Source organism: Euprymna scolopes, chromosome 15, assembly GCF_053919585.1.
Source record: "Euprymna scolopes isolate OS-2025 chromosome 15, ASM5391958v1, whole genome shotgun sequence".
Classification (NCBI taxonomy): Eukaryota; Metazoa; Mollusca; class Cephalopoda; order Sepiida; family Sepiolidae; genus Euprymna; species Euprymna scolopes.
Genome location: NC_136496.1, coordinates 46,144,242 through 46,168,330, shown reverse-complemented (window position 1 = coordinate 46,168,330; position 24,089 = coordinate 46,144,242). Strand labels below are relative to the sequence as shown.

General features: G+C 34.7%; 1 protein-coding gene across 20 annotated transcripts in view; it reads left to right on the top strand.

Annotated features, from left to right (window-relative positions):
• LOC145293809 (potassium channel subfamily T member 2-like) overlaps window positions 1-24,089 on the top strand; it is a 659,145-nt gene that overhangs the window by 389,801 nt on the left and 245,255 nt on the right. The gene's annotated exons all lie outside the window — the stretch shown is intronic.

Sequence of the window (24,089 nt, the reverse complement as noted above, 5' to 3'; positions counted from 1 at the left end):
AGAGAGAGAGAGAGAGAGAGAGAGAGAGAGAGAGAGAGAGAGAGAGAGAGAGAGAGAGAGAGATAAACACAATTAAGGATTGTAAATTATACTTTACAAGAATTTATTGTTCGACAGGATACTCAAATAAGAAATATCAAGATCTCCTTAATCTGTGGAGTTTCTAAGAAGTGCGTTCTTCTCATCAGAGGAAAGATATTAGCAAATGAATATTATAGCGAAGCTATGAATTTGCTGGCACTTGCATAAAATGAAACTACATTATGTGAGAACTAGTTCTTTTCCTTTTCTGTAGTTATTCCCGATGGAGGACAAAGGCCACTTGGAATATTGAATAAAACTTATAATAAAAAATAGTAACGTAAAAACGACATTGGTTTATATTTATAACTAGCGAGGGGTACCCGGCGTTGCACGGGTGTTTGCAGGTGTGTGTGAAAAAAAAAACAAAGCCTTGACGACGCGCAGTTGGAAAATAGTAAAGTGTGAAAAAAAAACAGGTGCGCGTTTTTTGATTGACGTGACGGCGATAGGTATTCAGCAGTCAGCATTTTGTGCGGGACAGTTTTTTAATGAGGTCAATAAATCGGTTTGTTTGTTTTTAAAAACCCGCTCCCCCGTCTGATATGACGAAGTCGACAAACGTTCACTGGCTCTGGGCCTGTTAGAGTCGAGTTTCGCTTTTTGTTTATACCGAAAACCGAATGTAACGCGTGCCGATGCGGGAAATGTGGCATAATTAACGTTTGAAAGTCAATAAAATTAAATAGACAGGCGAGCTCCGTGGTTAAGTGTGAGATATTACAATTTATAGATGATATAAAAAGTTTTAAGAAGTTGTGAACCGAGCGAGTACTTCTCTGAAAGAAGCCTTTTGTGGACATCGAGGAAAAGCGTACATACATACATACATACATACATACATACATACATTTTCGCTTTTATATATATATATATATATATAGCAAAATTATCCAGCGTTGCATGGGTTAGAGTGTTGCATAACACAATGTACAACATCATATTAAGAAGAGTTTCTTAAGAACCGTGATGTTGTCAACCAAATATTTTACTCACTCTTAATCTAATGCTTTTTTATTAAATTTTCACCCCAAACAAGGCACAGTTCCACTTTGATGTAGGGGGCTACTATTAGGGGCATAAGTTGCAGGGATACTATGTAGGAAGTTGAACAGCAAGATGTCTGTTTACATTACATTTAAACTTCTGCATGCCAGTACAGTTAAGAAAGCAGGAACCCGGAAGAGAATTCCAAAGTTTAGTAGTTCTGAGGAATAAACTCTTAGAGTAGACTGCCTTCCTACATCTATGGATCTCCACTGTGTAGGGGTGGGACTTTGCTGCTTGTCGGGTTTGTCAGAGGTATTTACGTCGAGAGGGTACAAGGGGCTGTAGTTCGTTGAGCATACCATTAAAATACTTGTAAAACAGGCAGAGGGATGCAACATTTCATCGATGGGACAGAGGATGAAGCTTAGATGACAGTTTGGGACCTATTAGGTTGGCAACTCTCTTTTGAACCCTGTCCAGGTGTGAGAGACTCGTAGCAGATGTACCAGCCCAAATGTGACAACAGTACTCCATACATGGGCGAATGGTGGCTTTGTAGAGGTACAGGATACTTTCAGGCATAAATAACTTTCTAGCACGGTTGAGAGAGCCCACCTTCCTTGCATCAGTCTTGGCAATGCTCTCAATGTATCTGTTCCAACTCATGTTCCCTGGGAACATTAAGCCGAGGAGTTTGAAATCACTTATCTCAACAAAAACAATTCCGTCTCCAAATTGCAAACTGTATTGAAAGAAATTCAGTTAGTAGCGTTCAAAACATTTTTTTTGAAATCAGCCGTTAAAAGAAAATCGTGATTTTATTCTGAACTTAAGCTAGTAACGTTTTAAGAAGCTTACGATATAAAAGAAAAGGCTGATGGGGGGGGGGTTCTTCCGAAAGTAAGTTGGTGCCGTTATAAGTAATTTCGAGATAAGATGGAAGCCGGTATTGGACTAGAAAAAAGCTAGCATTTAATAAAACAGAAATACACAAATTAAATACTGAAATAAAATGGAGTTGTTAATATTTTAAATCTAAAATATAAAGCATGATTGAAATCACTTATCTCAACAAAAACAATTCCGTCTCCAAATTGCAAACTGTATTGAAAGAAATTCAGTTAGTAGCGTTCAAAACATTTTTTTTTAAATCAGCCGTTAAAAGAAAATCGTGATTTTATTCTGAACTTAAGCTAGTAACGTTTTAAGAAGCTTACGATATAAAAGAAAAGGCTGATGGGGGGGGGTTCTTCCGAAAGTAAGTTGGTGCCGTTATAAGTAATTTCGAGATAAGATGGAAGCCGGTATTGGACTAGAAAAAAGCTAGCATTTAATAAAACAGAAATACACAAATTAAATACTGAAATAAAATGGAGTTGTTAATATTTTAAATCTAAAATATAAAGCATGATTGAAATCACTTATCTCAACAAAAACAATTCCGTCTCCAAATTGCAAACTGTATTGAAAGAAATTCAGTTAGTAGCGTTCAAAACATTTTTTTTGAAATCAGCCGTTAAAAGAAAATCGTGATTTTATTCTGAACTTAAGCTAGTAACGTTTTAAGAAGCTTACGATATAAAAGAAAAGGCTGATGGGGGGGGGTTCTTCCGAAAGTAAGTTGGCGCCGTTATAAGTAATTTCGAGATAAGATGGAAGCCGGTATTGGACTAGAAAAAAGCTAGCATTTAATAAAACAGAAATACACAAATTAAATACTGAAATAAAATGGAGTTGTTAATATTTTAAATCTAAAATAAAAAGCATGATTGAAATCACTTATCTCAACAAAAACAATACCGTCTCCAAATTGCAAACTGTATTGAAAGAAATTCAGTTAGTAGCGTTCAAAACATTTTTTTTTAAATCAGCCGTTAAAAGAAAATCGTGATTTTATTCTGAACTTAAGCTAGTAACGTTTTAAGAAGCTTACGATATAAAAGAAAAGGCTGATGGGGGGGAGGGTTCTTCCGAAAGTAAGTTGGTGCCGTTATAAGTAATTTCGAGATAAGATAGAAGCCGGTATTGGACTAGAAAAAAGATAGCATTTAATAAAACAGAAATACACAAATTAAATACTGAAATAAAATGGAGTTGTTAATATTTTAAATCTAAAATATAAAGCATGATTGAAATCACTTATCTCAACAAAAACAATTCCGTCTCCAAATTGCAAACTGTATTGAAAGAAATTCAGTTAGTAGCGTTCAAAACATTTTTTTTTAAATCAGCCGTTAAAAGAAAATCGTGATTTTATTCTGAACTTAAGCTAGTAACGTTTTAAGAAGCTTACGATATAAAAGAAAAGGCTGATGGGGGGGAGGGTTCTTCCGAAAGTAAGTTGGTGCCGTTATAAGTAATTTCGAGATAAGATAGAAGCCGGTATTGGACTAGAAAAAAGCTAGCATTTAATAAAACAGAAATACACAAATTAAATACTGAAATAAAATGGAGTTGTTAATATTTTAAATCTAAAATAAAAAGCATGATTTAAATCACTTATCTCAACAAAAACAATTCCGTCTCCAAATTGCAAACTGTATGGAAAGAAATTCAGTTAGTAGCGTTCAAAACATTTTTTTTGAAATCAGCCGTTAAAAGAAAATCGTGATTTTATTCTGAACTTAAGCTAGTAACGTTTTAAGAAGCTTACGATATAAAAGAAAAGGCTGATGGGGGGGGGGATAAGTGATTTCAATCATGCTTTTTATTTTAGATTTAAAATATTAACAACTCCATTTTATTTCAGTATTTAATTTGTGTATTTCTGTTTTATTAAATGCTAGCTTTTTTCTAGTCCAATACCGGCTTCCATCTTATCTCGAAATTACTTATAACGGCACCAACTTACTTTCGGAAGAACCCCCCCCCCCCATCAGCCTTTTCTTTTATATCGTAAGCTTCTTAAAACGTTACTAGCTTAAGTTCAGAATAAAATCACGATTTTCTTTTAACGGCTGATTTCAAAAAAAATGTTTTGAACGCTACTAACTGAATTTCTTTCAATACAGTTTGCAATTTGGAGACGGAATTGTTTTTGTTGAGATAAGTGATTTCAATCATGCTTTTTATTTTAGATTTAAAATATTAACAACTCCATTTTATTTCAGTATTTAATTTGTGTATTTCTGTTTTATTAAATGCTAGCTTTTTTCTAGTCCAATACCGGCTTCCATCTTATCTCAAAATTATTTATAACGGCACCAACTTACTTTCGGAAGAACCCCCCCCATCAGCCTTTTCTTTTATATCGTAAGCTTCTTAAAACGTTACTAGCTTAAGTTCAGAATAAAATCACGATTTTCTTTTAACGGCTGATTTCAAAAAAAATGTTTTGAACGCTACTAACTGAATTTCTTTCAATACAGTTTGCAATTTGGAGACGGAATTGTTTTTGTTGAGATAAGTGATTTCAATCATGCTTTATATTTTAGATTTAAAATATTAACAACTCCATTTTATTTCAGTATTTAATTTGTGTATTTCTGTTTTATTAAATGCTAGCTTTTTTTTTTTTTTTTTTTGCCTCGTACATATGTTTATTTATCTACCGAGTTGATAGCAAAAATTACGAATTATACTCATTTTTAGTTCGTGTGAGGGGAATCTATCACCATACTTTCCCTTAAACACGTCCGTTGGACTTTTATTAAGTACAATACTTAATAGTTTTTTTTTTTGTTTTTTTTTTAATGGAGAGTAGAAAACGCATTGTGGATGCGTTATCGGCAGCTCCTGTTACTCTCGCTTCTTCTTATTTGTCCCTCAGTCCTCATTTTTTTAAATGAGTGATTTTTCGGACAAAGGGAGAAGAAAAAGCTGTTTTCTAGGTTGGCAGTATTTTTGCGAACAGTTGGCTGAGATGGCGGAAATTTTCTGTTTCTATGTCTATCCTTGTAGCCATGTCACTAGTAAGGGTGCTGGAGGTAAACGTTTTGTCTGGGCTGACGTTATCCGCCTGATAGTCAGGGACCCGAACCTTGGATTAACCACTAAGGAGGCTATCCTATCAGCAGGTGCAAAGTACTGGGGCTGCTGTATTGCCATTTGGTGAATGGATTCTGGACCATGCAGTAGCTTCTGGTGGGGCCTCTCGATGCCATACTAGTGGGTAATTGTTACGGCTTTACCTTATCATTAGCTACAAATAAAAAAAAAAAAAAAAAAAAAATTCTTCGTTTCTTTTTCTCTCTTAATTTCCCCTCTCTGTCCTGCTCTAATTAAATCTGTCGACCTATCCACAAATTCCAAAATTTCATCATGACAAGTTTCAAGAAAAAATACACGATTAAACCCGGTTCTCCAACTTCCAACGTAGACCCCTACTACCATGTCTCCTTCTCCAACATCAGGGGTCTTCGTTCTAACCTTCCAGAGGTTGAAACCCAATTACAGGAGACTAAACCAGACCTTTTATTTTTAAGTGAAACTGGCATTGGACAGGCTATTTCCCTAGATGAGTTTGCAATTTCAGGATACTCTAACTTAACTTCTAAATCTGACCCCCAAGATCGCCATGGGCATGGAATATGTGCCTATATTAAAGATAGCTTTCCATGTGGGAGGGACATCTCCAGGGAAGATCCTAACTTACCCTATATGTGCTTCCGGGTTGCTTTAGCTCACACTACTGCATTTATATTTACTCTCTATCGCCCCCACAACAGCGGAGTTACTATCTTTCAAAGCATATCTGAGAAAATTGACCAAGTCCTTTCTACTTATCCTTCAGCTAACATTCACGTATGTGGAGACTTCAATGTTCACAACGTCGAATGGTTGACCCACTCAAACAAGACCGATGATGAGGGGAGGTTCTGTCATGATTTCTCCATTGCCTATGACCTCACTCAGATTGTTCAGGAACCTACCCGTGTGCCCGATAATGACGGCCAGTATGCGAGCCTACTAGACCTTTTTCTCACAACTTGCCCTGAACTATGTTCAGTTTCTGTTCTGTCGCCTCTTGGATCTTCCGACCACTCTGTTGTATCAATTAAGATAAAAATGAAATGTAATAAGTCCCCAGACGTACCTCTTCATCGTACAGTATATCGATACACTAAGGCTGACTGGGATAGCTTCCGTACATTTATATCTGATCTACCTCTGCATTCCATGTTTAAAAAGGATGTGTCCTCTATAGTATTAGACCTAACTGAATGGTTAATTGTAGGTATTGACCATTTCATACCCTCTAAAAAGTTTCAGCAAAAACCTAACAGCCAGCCATGGTTCTCTCCAGAATGTGCTGCTGCCATTGCGCACAGAAATCACTTTTTCCACTGCTTCAAACGTAATAGATGTATGGAAACTAAAGCCGTTTTCAGGACTGCCAGCAACCATTGTAAGAAAGTAATAAGGAACGCAAGAGTGTTGTATGCTCAATCTGTTAAGTCCAAAGTAGCTGAGCAGAGGCTTGGTTCCCACCAGTTTTGGCAAATAGCAAACAGAATCCTGAATAGAAGCGTGTGCTCCATCCCAACTATTATCAATGGACCTGAGGTAATCTCGTCAGCATCAGACAAAGCCAAACTCTTTGTCAAGAACTTTGCAGCTAATTCTACCCTTTGCGACCAAGACCGCCAACCTCCAATATTTCCTCCTGTATCACAAAACACGCTATGTGATATACGTATATCTGTACGTGATGTTGCGAAGCTAATCAAAAACCTTGATTCGAGTAAAGCAACTGGCCCTGATGGTATTCCAATTATAGTACTCAAAAAACTTCAACTTGAATTAGCGCCCATACTTACAAAACTGTTTAAACGTTGTCTTAAGGAGAACAGTTTCCCATCTCCCTGGAAAATCTCATCAGTATGCCCTGTATTTAAGAATTCAGGTGATCGCTCATCCCCCTCTCAGTACAGGCCAATAAGTCTCCTCTGCGTCATGAGTAAGTTGCTAGAATCTGTGTTAAATACAGAAGTAATCAAACATCTCAACAAAAATAACCTTCTTAGTGACACTCAATATGGTTTCCGTTCTGCTAGATCTACAGCAGATGTCCTTACAGTTATATCGCATAGGATTAGCAAATCTCTCGACGGTGGCAATCTTTCTAGGGCAATTGCTCTTGACATATCTAAAGCCTTTGATAGGGTTTGGCATAAAGGTTTACTTCATAAGATCGCTAGCTATGGTATAGCTGGAAAAGTCTTCTCAATTATTAAATCATTTCTTTCTGATAGGTTCATAAGAGTAGTAGTTGAGGGGCAAAAATCAGAAGCTCACAGTATTAATGCCGGTGTCCCTCAGGGATCCATCCTGGGCCCAACTCTTTTCCTGATCTACATTAATGATCTTCCAAATCATATCCTTACATCATTTGTAGACATTTATGCTGACGACACTACCATTTATGGTAGCACATCTAAGACAGTAAACGACCAAGTTCTCTCCAATTCTCTCTCCTCTGATCTTGAGCACGTAGTACAATGGGGAAAGGAGTGGCTGGTTACTTTTAATGCATCTAAAACCAAGCTTCTCTCTTTACATCATCAACATTCTAATTCACATTTGTCATCAATTGAAATGAATGGCTCTCGTCTTCAGGAGGCCTCAAGTTTTGACAAGCTTCTGGGCTTGACCATTACTCCTGATCTTAAATGGAACACGTATATCAAATCTGTTGCCAAGGCCGCTGGAAAAATGGTGGGATCTTTCTATCGATCCAGTAGATATCTCACTGCTGATGCTATTCTCTACCTATATAAGAGCCAGGTACGTCCAAGGATGGAATACTGTTGCCACATCTGGGCAGGAGCTGCTAGAAAGGACTTGTCCTGCCTTGATAGAGTTCAAAATAGACTTCATAGCCTCGTAGGAGATGTCCTTTTCTCCTCCTTGCAACCTCTATCTCACAAAAGAGATGTTGCGAGTTTGTCTCTGATGTATCGTTATTTTCATGGAAAGTGTTCAACTGAGCTTCAATCTATGGTCCCCCCTCGCTAAACTTTCACAAGAAACACTCGTCTAGCTGTAAACACTATCAATAATTTCCCCCACTCTTTATCTGTGCCTAAACCTAAACGTAGATTCCATGAACAAAGCTTCTTTCTTAGAACTGCACGCCTGTGGAATTGTCTTCCGTTTTCCTGCTTTCCGGCTGACTACAATATGGTTGTGTTCAAGTCTAAAGTAAATAAGTTCTTGATGAGCCGTTCCATATAAGTTATTAAATTTACCAAATTTTCATTACTAATGATTACTATATTGAACAATTTCTACTGTACACTCTTTAACCCTTATCCTTGAGTGGCCTCTGGGCCTTGATAATGTGGTGATGCCTTTGTAAAAAAAAAAAAAAAAAAAAAAAAAAAAAGCCGAGGAGTTTGAATGAAGTACTTTCAGGTAATGTATCTTTATCCATAGCTATTGGTGGTTGAGAAGGTTTCTTGTAATTATTAAAGGAAACAAGCATAGTCTTGGCAGCATTGAACGTTACCATCCAATATTATCTCCATTCCACTAAAGACTGGAGGTTTCTGCAAGTGCCTTGGATATGTGTTCATTCATTTTCCCCTCATGCCTGTTATAGAACGTGGTGTCGTCAGTAAATATGCCCATCTAAGAGACAATTTTATCAGGGAGGTCATTTATGAATATCAGGAATAATAAAGGTTTAAGTATCGACACACCTGCATTTATATGATATTGTTTTGATGTGGGACCGTCAGAGACAACTTGGATTCTTGTTATTTAAGAAAGATTTAATGATGTTAAGTATTCGTCCAGTAATATCATAGGATCTGATTTTTATGAGAAGACCATCGTGCCCTTCCCTCCTCTACCTTATCCAGTGCATGGTATATACGTTTAGAGATTACAGTTAGGATATCTGCAGTAGAACGGGCTTGCATAAATCCATATTGATGGTCAGACAAAAGTTTAGCAACTGTGAGGTGGTAGACTAGAGCTTAATTAATTATAGACTCAAATATTTTGGTGGAAAAAGGAAGGAGGCTAAAAAAGTGATAATTTAATGGGTGAGTTCTTTCACCAGAATTCTTACAAACTGATACCACAGAAGCAGTTTTCCAACAGTCAGGGAAGCAAGATTCGTTAAGGTATTTGTTGAAAACTTTGGAGATAACTGGAGCATTTTTTAAAAGTACAGTCGAGATGAGATTAAGTCTAAATGCTTTTGAAGTGTCTAGGTTTTTTATGATATTATGCACTTGCGAAGGGGTGATTTTCAAATCATCTAGTGTGGTGTCTGTATGCAAAGGAAAATCAGAGAAAGAGTGGTTTGCTGGATCCAAAGTAGAATTTGAGGTAAACTAATGGGAAAGCATGTTAGCTTTCTCGGTTACTGTGCAAACAACCTTATGATTGTCGGATAGCGATAAATTGTTGATTGCCTATTATTTACTATACTGTTATAGATTTTCCAGAAATCACAAGTTCCTAATTTCTACACTTCGATGCATTTTCTGGTGGTTTTGGTATATTCTCTCTTAGCTGTCGTTATTTCTTTTTTACAATTACTTCTATAAATTTTTGTCTATTGTACTCGACTTATGTCAGATAAATCTGCGGTATGCATGCTGCGCTAGTAGAAGTAAACCATTTTGGAAAGTGGGATTTGCTATAGAACTTCCGTGTAGGAACATCTGCTTCAATTGCTGCTTTGAACCATTCAGTGGTCTCATTTGTACACTGTTCCATCGGAAGAGAAAAGATATTTCCCCAGGGGTATCTCTGATGTGATCTCTGATGTGATCTCTGATGTGATCTCTGATGGCATTCCAATCACAACATGATCAGCATTACTGAGTAAGCAATGAGTATTTGTTACACAATCCTCAGGAACTGTTGTCAGAAATAGGTCTAGAAGTGAGGCTTGCTGGTCCTTACAATCTGGGAGACAGGTTGGGAACGTTGCTGTCTGTGTCAAGGAAAGGGATATAGTAAATTTATGGACGACGCTACCAGCTGTGTCTGTGTAGTTAGAGAAGCCAAGCCAATGATTGTGGTGGGCATTACAGTCACTAAATATATGTATGTAGGCGCTAGAGTCAAAGGAGAAGGCTACATTTATCTCGTTGGAATACGATTTCCATTATTCTCATTATATATATATATATATATATATATATATATATATATATATATATATATATATCTTCTATAATATAAAGCTGAACGTCTGTTTGTGTGTCTGGTCACGAATAGACAATTATAGAAAACTGATAATGATAGAAGATGTATCGAGACACAGGAATGGGTATATTTGATCTGGCATAATGATGATTCATTAAAATTGTGGGGTCTGTGTACACGCCTGGTCAACAAAGTATGGAAATAAAAAATTCAAAAATTAAAAATAAACGTTTACAAGTGTTTTTGATATAGATGTACATAATAATACTTTGATAAGTATGTTTTAACTTAAATAGGGATGGTATAATAAAATTGTAGGGTCTGTGTTCGCGCCTGGCCTCCATAGAATGGAAATAGGCACAAACTTTAATAAAGACTTTTTCATATCTATCTGTGTAAGTATACTTTGATAATTATGTTTCAGTTTAAAGAAATATGGTATAATAAAATTATGGGGGTGTTCGTTTGTGCCTGACCTCCATAGAATAGAAATATGTCACAAAGTTTAACAAGGTGTTTTAATATAGATCCACAGAATATTGTGATAAGTGTTTCAGTGTGAACAGGTATGGTATAATAAATTATGGGGTTTATCTATTTTATTTTTACTTTCATCATATTTTGCTTTGGTTTTGATACCCCCAAATTCGAGGCTATCTCTTTACAACCCTTCGTTTTCATAACCTATCATACTTTCATAAATCAGAGTCCATTTTCTGTAGGCTGTTTTTTAATCCAGTCAACGACGGGTACTTTTGCTAATATATATATATATATATATATATATATATATATATATATATATATATATATATATATATATATATATATATATATGCTGAAAAGGAACGGCAGAGTATGTCGGTTACATGACCCATGTAAGTTGTCCAAAATAATGTTTTTATAAGTCTTTAAACCTGGTGAGTATTTAACTTAATATCCAGCAATAACATAATTTTGTAGTCTTGTTAGTCACAATAAGAAACAATATTCTGATGGAAATCTTTTGAAAAGTAATAAATGACCAACTGAGAAAACTTGATATTTGGAATTTGGAGACTACATACTATATTATACTACACTATTTATTGACACTAGCAGGATACTCGGCGTTGCCCGGGTGTGTGGAGGTGTAGTAAGGAATCCGGGGGGGGGGGTAATAAGAGTTGTAGTAGCGGAGGGTGAAATCAAAACAACAGTAGGCAGTTTGGGTGAAGAAGGGTGTTATAAATTAAAATAGGCAGGCTCGAATCCGTAACGCAAACAAAGAAAAAAAAGAAAAACGTAACATCTTAGTTGATGTCTCCATCACAAAACCAGTAGTCGAGAGCGTTGAAATTAAATGTAGTCAATCCAATGGTGACGATGACTTGCTAAAATGTCGGCAAAAAACACGACCTCTCCTTGTACAAAACTGCCCAATTGAGGGTGACAGAATCAATGTTTTGGGCCAATTTTCTGATATTTGTTGTCTTAAAGATCGAGCTTCAAAACGATACTGATCTTGTGAGGATCTGTTGCATGTGTCCAAAGTTTTTATGAAACATATAAACACACACACACAAAGACATTTTGCCCTTTATTTATACGGAAGATAATGCGTCTGTATATATATATATATATATATATATATATATATATCATTATTTTGGGGAGGTACAAAACTTTATTATAGCTATGAAAAAGGGGGCGACTAAGTTTTATTTTATCCATGATAAAAAGAAGGACGGAGGGAAAATATTTAATGAAGGTTAAGAAAAAAAAAAGATAATGGGGTAGAGTCGGCTGACCAGGTTTTGCCCTCACTTTTCAAAAGCCAAATCGAGGGTTTTTTTTTTATTTTATTATTATAGAGAAACGAATTTAAATGTGAAGAGCGACTAAAATAAAATCGCATTATCGGAGGGAAGAGGAAAATAAATGAGAGGAACAACTAAAATAAATCTATCGTTATGATATGAGGAGAAAACGCCTTAGAGACAAATTACGTTCAAACCTAAAAGACTGTTGGAGACGCCCTCTATGGGATTAATGGACTATCTCATGACATCACTTCCTCTGGTAGCGTCACTTCCGGTAACGAGTACCAGTGCCCAGAGTCAGATATTGGTATGCAGTCAAGGAGGTCGTGTGCAAATGCCCAACAGTTAAGGAATGGTATTGCTCAACCCACCTTGCTTGTAATATATGTGAATACATATTTGTGTTCCTTTCGTTTTATTACCATTTAACATCATAACAAAGACAATCCTTCTGCTTACAGAGAGAAGGTCTTGTAATACTGGCTGGCACTTGTCTTTATTAGTGGCAGTTGGAATGATAAAAGTAATACCAATGTTAACCTTGAAAAGAAAGAACTTTATTTGCTTTTTTTTACATGTTGGAGAGAGTACACTTCTTGTTCATAAGGTTTGCTGACAACGTGCGTCTTGTTAGTTCAGTGGCTTATACTGGCTACTTGCCTGTCATGCTGGCTGGGGCTTCGTTAAGGAGAAAGAGAGAGAGAAAGAAACAGTATAGGAGTAGGAAAGAGAGGTGAGGAAAACTCTTTTAACACACGAGTTGGGAACTGACTCGGGCACGGCCTACTTTTCGCCCTGGCCCCTGCTAGTTGTTAAGCAACAAAGAAAGAAAGAGAAAGGCTAAGAAACTATTATTTTGGGGGAATGGTATTATTTTTGTCCTACTTCATAGCTTTTGAGGGTGATTCAGGTCAGTCCTACAGTCTTCTTAACCAGACGTAACAAACAAAACTATAATTTTATTTAGACCTTAACACATCATGCCCTTATGATTTGTTTACAATCCAAATTGGATGAAGAACTAAAAATGATTACTAATACTTTTTCCAGTAGTGGGTACCCTCTTGATGTGATCAACGCCGTCATAAAAAGGAAAATAAATATTTTTTTCCCAAATAAAATCTAAGATGGCGGCAAATGTCCAATTTACATTCGTTTACTTTGGTTAGGGATAATAAGTGAAAAGTTCACCAAACAGATTAGCTCAGCTGCAGAACATTGTTATTTTGCCTCCAATGTATGTGTGGTGTTTGTGACAAAACCATTATTGCCATCTTCTCGAAAGGATGTTCTGCCCCCCCCATCATATGAATGTTATTTATCAATTTAAATGTAGTTGCAGTGCCAACTACGTGGGCAGAACAACCCTCAGGTTAGATGGTTGTGTCCAACAACACGTACCTAGTAAAATCCAGAATGAAATCTACCAATCAACGAACATTTGGAGCAATACGTATTGTTCCGCTATAACAGACCATTTGCTTAAAAACGCATGATGTGCAATGAATTTCAGCAGTGACTCATTTTCTATCCTGAGTCACGCTCACTCATTATTTCATTTGAAGGTCTTGGAAACTATTCACGTCCAGTTAAGGAAACCTTCTCTCTGTAAGCAGAGGGATTGTCTTTTAGGTTTGGACGTGATTTGTCTCTAAGGCGTTTTCTCCTCATATCATAACGATAGATTTATTTTAGTTGTTCCTCTCATTTTTTTTCCTCTTCCCTCCGATAATTTGATTTTATTTTAGTTGCTCCCCACGTTTAAATTCGTTTCCCTATAATAATAAATTTAAAAAAAAAAAACCCTCGATTTGGCTTTTGAAAAGTGAAGGCAAAACCTGGTCAGCCGACTCTACCCCATTATCTTTTTTTTCTTCTTAACCTTCATTAAATATTTTCTGTGTTGAGCAAAAAAAAAAATAAAGTGGTAGTAGGTAGACAGGCTCGAACCCATACCGTGAAGGAGGAAAAGAACGACAAAAAACGTGGCGTCTTTGCTGTTATGACAACCGCCAAACCGGAAGTGACGTAGGTTTAAATGAAGGTTAGACAATGGAAAGGAGAGGATGACTTTAAAAAATATCGGCGAAAAAAGTGAACCCCCGCCTGTAGAAAAGTGGCCAGTTGAAGGTGAAGATAATAATGTTTTTAGCCAATGTTTCAATATTCTTCATCTGAAAGGTCGACTTCAAAACGATACTGATCTTGTAAAAATCTGTCGAAAGTTTTAGGCAGACATGCAAACATTCATACATGCATTTATATATTGGTAACTAAAAATTTTCGACCCAAACCAATTAAAAAGCTTGCCCTATTTCTGAATACCCTTTATGTCAAATTTCAAATGTTTAGACCAGAAATTGTCTGAGTAATTTGGTAGAGACCGCAGAGATTAATTTTTTTTTCAACTTTAGATCCATGTCCAAGGAACCTATATCTAAAGTTTCAAGTGTTTAGACCCAGAATTGCTGGAGGAGTTTGGTAGAGTTCTCAAAGGTCAAATCGTTGAGCTTTGACCCCTTAACAGTCACATTTCTGGCCGAAAACCGATTATAAAGATTTTCCCAAATCTCAGTACCCTGTGTATCAAATTTAGAGTCTGTAGACTGAAAATTGACAGAGTTATTGCATAGGGAAATATACACAAACAGACACACAGACAAACAGACACGTTCACTTTTATAGATATGCTAGCATTTCAGACTGGCGTTGCCTGAGTGTTTGGAGGTGTATGTTGAGCAAAAAAAGAAAAAAAAAGTGTAAGTTGGAAGGCTGACTCGAACTCGTACCGCAAAGGAGGAAAAGAACAGGAAAAACCTAACGTCTTTGCCGTTACGACTACTGCCAAACCGGAAGTGATGTAGGTTTAAATTAAGGCTAGACAATCGAAAGGAGGGATGACTTTCGAAAATATCGGCAAAAAAAAGCGACCCCCCACCCCCGTAGAAAAGTGCCCAGTTGAAGGTGAAGATATTAATGATTTTAGCCTATTTTTCAATATTTGTTGTCTGAAAGGTCGAACTTCAAAATGTTACTGATCTTGTATAAATCCATTGCCTTTGTCAAAGGTTTTTGGCAGACATGCAAACATACATACATACATACATACATACAGTTATATATTGGTAACTAAAAATTTTCGACCCAAACCAATGAAAAAGCTTGCCCTATCTCTGAATACCCTTTATGTAAAATTTCAAATGTTTAGACCAGAAATTGTCTGAGTAATTTGATAGAGATAAATCAAGTTATTAAGTTAGATCCATGTCCAAGGAACCTATCTCTAAAATTTCAAGTGTATAGACCCAAAATAACAACCAAATTTATGGCCGGAAACCAATCACAAAGTTTTTCCCAAATCTCAGTACCCTGTATATCAAATTTCGAGTCTGTAAACTGAAAATTGACAGAGTTATTGCATAGGGAATTGTACACACACACACAGAGGAAAACACACAGACACACACAGACACTTTCACTTTTATAGATATACTAGCATTTCAGCCTGGCGTTGCCCGGGTGTTTGGAGATGTATGCTGAGCAAAAAAAAACAAAAAAAACGGTCAATTTTTTTAACTTTGACCCCTATTATGACCCCTTAACATTTATTGTTTGGCCTCAAATTAAGTCATTAAGTTAGATACATGTTCAAGGAACCTATATCTAAAGTTTCAAGTGTTTAAAGCCAAAATTGTCGGAGGAGTTTGGTAGAGTTCTCAAAGGTTAAATCGTTGAACTTTGATCCCTTAACAGCAAAATTTCTGGCCGAAAACCCATCACAAAGATTTTCCCAAATCTCAGTACCCTGTATATCAAATTTCGAGTCTGTAGACTTAAAACTGACAGAGTTATTGCGTAGGGAAATGCACACACACACACACACACACACACACGTTACTTTTATAAATATATAAATAGACTAGCATTTCAGCCCGCTGTTGCGGGGTGTTTTGAGGTATATGTTGAACAACAACAAAAAAAAAGCGGTCAATTTTGGGCTCAAATCAAGTTATTATGTTAGATCCATGTCCAAGGAACCTATTTCCAAAAAGTTCGAGTGTTTAGACCCAAAATTGATGGAGGAGTTTGGTAGAGTTCTCAAAGGTCAAATCGTTGAGCTTTGACCCCCTTTACAGCCAAATTTCTAGTCGAAAACCGACCACAAAGATTTTCCCAAAATCTCAGTATGTCAAATTTCGAGTCTGTAGACTGAAAATTGACAGAGTTATTGCGTAGGGAAATGTACACAGACACACACACAGACAGACACGTTCACTTTTATCGATATATAAATATATATATATATATATATATATATATATAATTTATAGGCTTGACTGTTTGTCTCCATATTTTCAAACTCTATCTCTTCCAAAACTAAAAGTCACAGAGTTCTTCAAATGATTGGCTTTTTTTACCATTGTTTTATGGGTTCTAGCCAGTTAAAATAGATTTAAGTGGTCAAAAATGGGTCAAAATTGCGAAAATCGTTATTCATTTTTACATTTTATATCTTAGGATATTTTTGATTTTTAATTTTTAATCAGTTCATATGCGTGTCACGTTGGTACAATGGTGACGTCACCAGCTTTGAATGCTACAGTTTTGCTTTCAGTTTTCCTTATAGCTGATGACACCCAAATGCTATTTATGGACAGGCAAAGCTGGGTGCCCCCCCCCGCTAATATATATATATATATATATATATATATATATATATATTAGCTGTACCCGGCCACGCGTTGCTGTGGCTCAGTTTGTTAAAATGGAACACATTCCTCAAGAAAAATTGCATTTTGTTCGTTTATTTACTTTTATTTTTTGCAATTTTTTTAATCAATAAAAGTTATTTTTTCCCCAAAAAAAAGATTAATTTTTTGCTATAAATGGTTAGGTGAAAGTTTTTTTTTCAGAAAAACTTGCACTTTTTTTTTTTAAAGAAATTTGGCAGTAAACGTTTCTCTTTTAAAACGGAATTTTTATTATAAAAAGAACAGATGAATGCTTTACATGAACACTTTAAATAGTTATGTGAATGTAGAGAAACGTTTGATTCTTTTTTTCATGAGAATATACAAATTATTTTTTTTTAACAGATGTTCAGAAAATAAACAGAAAAATACTTCCATCATTAATTATGCAAAAAAATAAATAAAATGTTGATTTAGTGTTTCAACATTATGCTTATAAATTACGATAAAACTTGCTGAGTATGCGCTGTTTTACGGTTGTTGTAAAAATGGAACGGAAACTTAAATTTCACTCCGTTTTAATCTTTCTTAATTTTTTAATTGTGCCCCCCCCCGCAACGAATATAATCAAAACAGTAACATTCAACAATTGTACTTTATGTATATAAAACACAAAATATTTAAAAAAAAAAAAAAAAGTTAATAACGAAAGGGAAATAATTCCATTTTTAAACGAAAAAGTCAGTTTGGTATATCTTATTGTTATTTTTTACATAAGTCCAGCTTACCATTCACATTGGAAATGTCGACATTTATAGGTTGTCGGGTACGTTTACAACGAATAAACACTCCAATCTAGTACATGTATCAGAATTTTTGTAGGAATTTTTGACACCCCCATCACGAAACTGCGAATAAAATATAAAAAACTCGTAATTTCTCTTTTAAAAGTGGGTTGTTTATTTTCTTAATGGATTATACTTCCCAAAAATTGTTTTAAAAGTAATAGAAATATTTTTTTTTAAAAAACAGTAATGAATTTTACGAACTCAATATTTTTCAATTTTTAAACTTTATAAATCTATCAAAATTTTTCTATTCCTTCTATTTTTACGATATTTTCAGGAACATCGTGAAATTTTATGCTCTTTCCAATAAACCGAATATAATATTTTAGACAAACGTTTTTTTTACATTCACGCCCCCGCCCATTTTCAAGTGTCTATTAAAAAGTAAATAATTAATTTACACACCAAAGTTTTATATATCACAAATTGAAGAGAAAAGGTCAATAAATAATATATTCAAATTTAAAACAAAAAAAGTAGTGTTTTTTTAGAAATTTACCTGTAAAGTTCGAAGTTTTTTTTTAAAACCACGTTGTTATTTCTTTTGTTTTGTTTTTTAATGAAACGTTGGTCCTTGCTCCTTTAATTGAAAAAAATTAGGGCTTGAATTACATTTTTCGAGTAGTTATAAGCTTGGAAAGACAGGGGGTCGAATAATTCACGCCTCCCATTTTAAAATGTCTATTAAAAAGTAAATAATTAATTTACTCACCAAAGTGTTATATATCAGAAATTGAAGAGAAAAGGTCAATAAATAATATATTCAAATTTAAAACAAAAAAAGTAGTGTTTTTAGAAATTTACCTGTAAAGTCCGAAGTTTAAAACCTTTTTTTTTTTTTAAACCACGTTGTTTATTTTTTTGGGTTTTTTTTTTTTTTGGTTTTTTTTAATGAAACCTTGGTCCTTGCTCCTTTAATTGAAAAAGAAATTAGAGCTTGAGTTACATTTTTCCAGGAGTTATAAGCTGGGAAAGACGGGGGGGAATTATTCAGTATTTTTCACGAAATTTCTGACACACCTACCAATCTACCCATGTTAGAACGGCTTTCGGAATAGACACCCCTAACCTTGCCAGCATACCCGAAAAGCTATAAAAATTCACGTGTCGAATGTGAACGATGAGTTGGACGTAATGTAAAAATGTACCGAATTTAAAAGGGAACAAAATTCAAATTTCCATTCCATTTTTACAACAACCGTAAAGCAGAGCATTCTATGCAAATTGAAAATTTACCGATATTGTAAACACATTATGTTTACATTAAGCCTGTGAGACCAAAATATCCTTTTCTGACATTTAAAAAAACCGCGAGGTCAGGAGAAAGAAATGTCTAGAAAATCACTAGATTTTTAACTTCTATCATCTGAAATTTTAAAAAATCGCTAATTCACCCCCCCCCAAAAAAAACTCCATATTTTAACTTCCTACACTAAAAAAATTATAAATATAGTATATTCAATATATAAAATGTTCCGTGTTTTCTTACTATATGTTTCTGGAATTATATTGAAGCGGTTAGCTCCCCAGAAGGTAGTTTTACCTGTTTTTTTCAGAGAGGGTGTTTTTGGGTTTGTTTGTTTTTTTTTTTGCAAGAAACAAATCATAAACTTAAACTTTTTATAATAAAAGTTAAATTGAAATATACTGCAAATTAAACATCACAATAATGGTACAACATATTTTGAAATGAGAAAAATAAAAAAAACAAAAAAACTTTGTTTTAGCATGCTAAAAGTATTTAGGTTGGTGGATAATTAAATTCTACTGTATTGGTATAAGATTTTTTTTTTTTTTTGCCGTTGTTTCTTGCTTTCGACTAAATACTTCTAAATAAAGCAGGGTTGCTTAGATCATATTTTAAAATAAACTTCGGAGGTTGGAATACCCCCCCCCCCCCCAAAAAAAAAATGCACTTGGAAAAATGGATTTTATAGCGAGATTTAAGAATGGTTAGCCGGAAAAAAGGTGAAAAACAAAACAAATAATCAATAAATAATTGTTACCAAAGGCAATAAATGCTACTTTTTTTTACTTACATAAATGAGTTTATTTTATGTTTTAAAGTATTTTCAAGTGCTTTTCTTTATTTTTTAATCTAAAATTGTGGGTGTGCGGGTGCAAAATATCTCCAGATTTTCTAGAATTCCCCACTAGATTGCAAACGAAATCTCCAGATCTAGCAGGAAACCCGCTAAATTGGAAACACTGGTCACGTGACAGGGAGCGGTAATAAATAACTGTTCCTAAATAAAAAAATTGCCTATCGGTACAAAGAAAACCACATATTTATCATAGAAAAATTAAGTATAATGTTATAATTAAAAAGAAATATATAAACACACACATGGATATAGTAAACATATTATACCAAAACGTGGAAGCCATCCGTCCAGTGTTTTTTTAGACTATTAATTGCGAACGAACCAAGAGTTACATTTTTATATATATAGATATGTGTGTGCGTGTATATATATATATATATATATATATATATATATATATATATATATATATATATATATATATATATATATATATATGTATATTTCGGGGTTAATGGCCAACTAGCGCCGTGTGTGTTTATGTGTATGCATGTGTGTGTTGGGGTGGAGAGGGCTCCCGTAAACCGTGGTGAAGGCAACCTTTCTAGGAGAAGCAAATCTCTGATTTAAAAAAACCATAAAGCGGGAGACCAGTATCTTTATGTTGTCAGGCAGTGGTATACAATCTCATGACTTATGTTCTTGTTTTTATTTATTTACATGTTTTTATTCATTCCACAAATCTTTCAATAAAACGTAAATTACAAGTGAATTCTATATTATTTTAGAAACAAACATTTTTTCATTGAATAAATAGAGGTTCTGTAATGGTTTTTCCTTTCGCGATCACAGTATTGAAAATACTGAAAAGAATGCATTTTAATTTCTCTGTTAAATAATTGGAAAAAATTATAATATTTCTAAGAACAAAGTAAGTAGTAAAAGAACATTTCAACAGATATTTTTATAAGTTTAATTTTTTTATTATTATTTCTGCACTAATAACTTTTTTATTCGTATGTATTGAAACTATGCTTGAATTTTTGTGTTTTTATTTAACTCTTCCGTGGTGTCCACGCCCTGCTGAAAAATGGCCGACGCAATTTTGATCCCAAAAGCCAGTCTATTGAACTTATAAAGGCCTCTGTGCATGTTTATGCATAGTAGCTTTAAATTATTTTCTTCTACCTTGATTTGAAGACATGCATCCGATGAATCTATTTTTTAAAAGATTTTGTCACAATTGAGTTTATTGAATATCTCCTCAGGGCTTGAGATGGGGTAGTGGTGGTCTTTTAGTGCCTAGATAAATCTTGTTGAAAAATCGGCACAAATTATAATTTGATTAAATTTCTTCCTCATATAGATAGTTGGCGCAGCCCACTCGCTGAAATCTGTCGTAAACAGGATACATGCTCTTTCAACTTGTCCAGCTCTTTATTTATTACTCCAGAATCGTAAAAGGGACGCTTCACTTTTTTTAAATATGTGCTTGACATTGTCATTTAACTGGAACTGTACATTTTTCTAAGCTACCCGAAACACCTCGGGGGAATTTTGTTTGAGTTTCTGTTTTAATGTTTCAGTATCAGTAGTTGAGCTTTCTAATTTACGACAGAATGTGCTCATAAGGCAGTCCCAAATGTTGAATCTTTCAATCTAATTTGTTCCCCATATATTTTCTGTGTATTTTAGTGCATACGTTTTGGGTTTCTTTGCAGTTCCATTCAAAGTTACACGGAGGGCAATTTCACTCGGAATGTTTATAGTGTCAACTGTTACGGAATGTGCTGTCTTTTTTGTTTCTGGGTTTCCTCGATTTTTTGGCATACCAACAACGTATTACTTCATGGCCAAATTTACCACAATTTTTACAGGTTTAATTTTTTCGCTGGGCAAAACCTCATTCACCAAATATAACATGATCCTGATGGTGGATTTTTTCATCTATTTGTGCTTTGTTTGTCGTAAATATTTTGTTGCATAATTTTACTTTTCTCTTTCTGTGGAGTTTGTCGGTTTGCTCTTGCTCTTTGTAATATGAGCGACTCTCGATTCCTGAATAGTTTTAGAGTCACTTTTAACAGATCTTATCCTATGGCAATCCTCAGCCAATTTTCTCCAGTTTACTTAACACATGTCGTCTAATTTCAGCGTCTTCTGCTTATATCAGACCTTGCACAAAAATAAGACATTTGAAGTCGTCTGCAGTTAAATCTCCTAACTTGAAATCGTTACAGTGTTTAATCATTGTCGCAACAAACGTCTAAATAATTTTGCTGGTCCTCTTTAATTATATTAAAACATTTCCATCTTTTATGGAAAAGTGAAAGTTTAGGTCCAAATAGTTCACATAATAACTTAACTGTCTTTGAGAACTCCAGATCCATTGTTTTCTTTGGAAAGATAAAACCAACGAATCTACTGTGTTCGCTAGTACTCAATTTCCTGAGTAATAAGCGTTCCGTTTTTCGTTGGATCATTCCTTGTAGTTCATGTTAAATGCAGAACACAGTATAGGTTTTAAAGATATATTGAAAAAGAATAAAGTTACAGAGAAAAATGGTGATGTAAGTTGAATCTTGGTAGAGAATTCCTTTCCTATTCCCCGATAGTACTTGGATCTCGATGAACCTAGTATATTTTTTAAAATTTTAATAACTTCTATAAATAATTCTTTTCAGATTGTTCACTATCAAAATAAATGAATTTTACTCTTGAAAATCCATACAACAACGTTATATCTATTTACTTTATGCAACAACAACACCCAAGCTAACAATTCATTTTGAATCTATTTCATAAATATTGAATAAAGTTTAGTATAAACCAGATTGCGTTACTTTCTTTTATTTTTTAAATGCAATTTTTAAAGTTTTAGAAAACTTAAAAACAAAACAAAAGAAGCTATAATTCACTATCGACATCTTTGTTGTATGTCTCGATTACACCAACGTGTGTGGCGTAATTTTCGATCGATTAGGCTTGCTTAACGAAGGTCGTGACAGAGTTTACAAAAGAAAAAGCATTTGAGACAGACTTCAAACCGCTTTAAACAATTTTAATTCTTTGAGATGGAGATAAATAAAATTCACATTTGTATTTATTTTACCTTAACGTTGTTTCTGATTAATACAGACTATTGTTAAATGCTTGCGTGTGAACGCAAACTTGTTTTCATGTTCAATAGTGTATAAATGAAAATGGCATATTGCAGGCGCTTCCTTTCTTTGTGGACAAAGCCATACTCTCTAGGAGAACGCCCATTATTTTGTTTGTTTTTGTTTTCTTTTCTTTTTTTCTTCTTTTAACTGATACATATATTACATTTGAATTCGTCTTGGATATATAATTTCTTTTGTTTGGGTTATCTTGACAACATTTTTGTAGGAGAATTTCATCAGTTTATACATGTAAAAAATGAATGTATACGTGTTACGAATAACGAGATATTAGCAGATAGTTATAGAATAAAATAGGGATAAACAGGGAGAGCGAGAGGAATAAGCTATTAGAAGTAGCAGCAGTAAACATTGTTATTGAAAAGAAGACCAATTGAGTAGACTGGAGGGGCAAAGTTGATTGCAAAACCGTCAGTGTGATGCAGGAAATTCTAGCTGAGGTAAAACAAAAAGAGGACTTTGTTATTGGAGCTTGGCACATACCTGAAATGATCATAGGAGTGGTGTAGTGTGATGCGAACACTATTGTGTGGTCATGGAGATTGGCAGTATGGTGGCGGAAGATGCAACATGGTTGAGGAAAAATGATTATAATCATATTAACGTGGCTGAATTAGATGCTGTTCTAAAAGGTATCAATTTAGCTATAAAATGGGGACAGAAATACCGAAATAAGAACCGATTCAGCTACTGTACTCAGTTGGGTGAACTCTACAGTGGAGGAGAGTGGAAGAATACGAACAAAAAGTGCTGGAGAAATGATTGTAAAGTGGAGATTAGGGATCCTTGGAGTTAATATCTGAATTTGAACTGTGAATAAAAGCAGTGTTTGTGCTACCAGAGAAAAAAAAAAGGCAGATGTGTTGATGCCGATAAAAAAACAGCGGTCAGTTGAGAAAGAAGAGGCCTCCAATATACTGTCTAGGAATTGGTGAATTGGAAGAGTTGCATGGCATGTGTCATATGGGAGTGGAAAGTACATTATATTTGGTGCGGAAAGTTGATCCTCATATAAAACGGGAAGAAATTCAGAAAGTAGTTAAGAACTGTGTCCAGTGTCAATCGATCCTGCCCCAAATATGCATAATCCTAGGGAAATTGGAGTTTCGAAGAATTGGACAAGATTAGCTATTGACCATAACACACTATCGTGAAGGAACATATTGGTCAATGATTGACTGTGGACCAAGTAGACTGGCGATATGGAGGGAGTTACGTGTGGAATCTGTATCTGCACAATTGCAGCCAAATTAGAAAATGTGATGCTTGAATAAGGTCCGGTGAGGTAGGTGATAATGGATAATGGCACTGCTTTTCGCTTCCAGACTATGCTAAAAAAAAA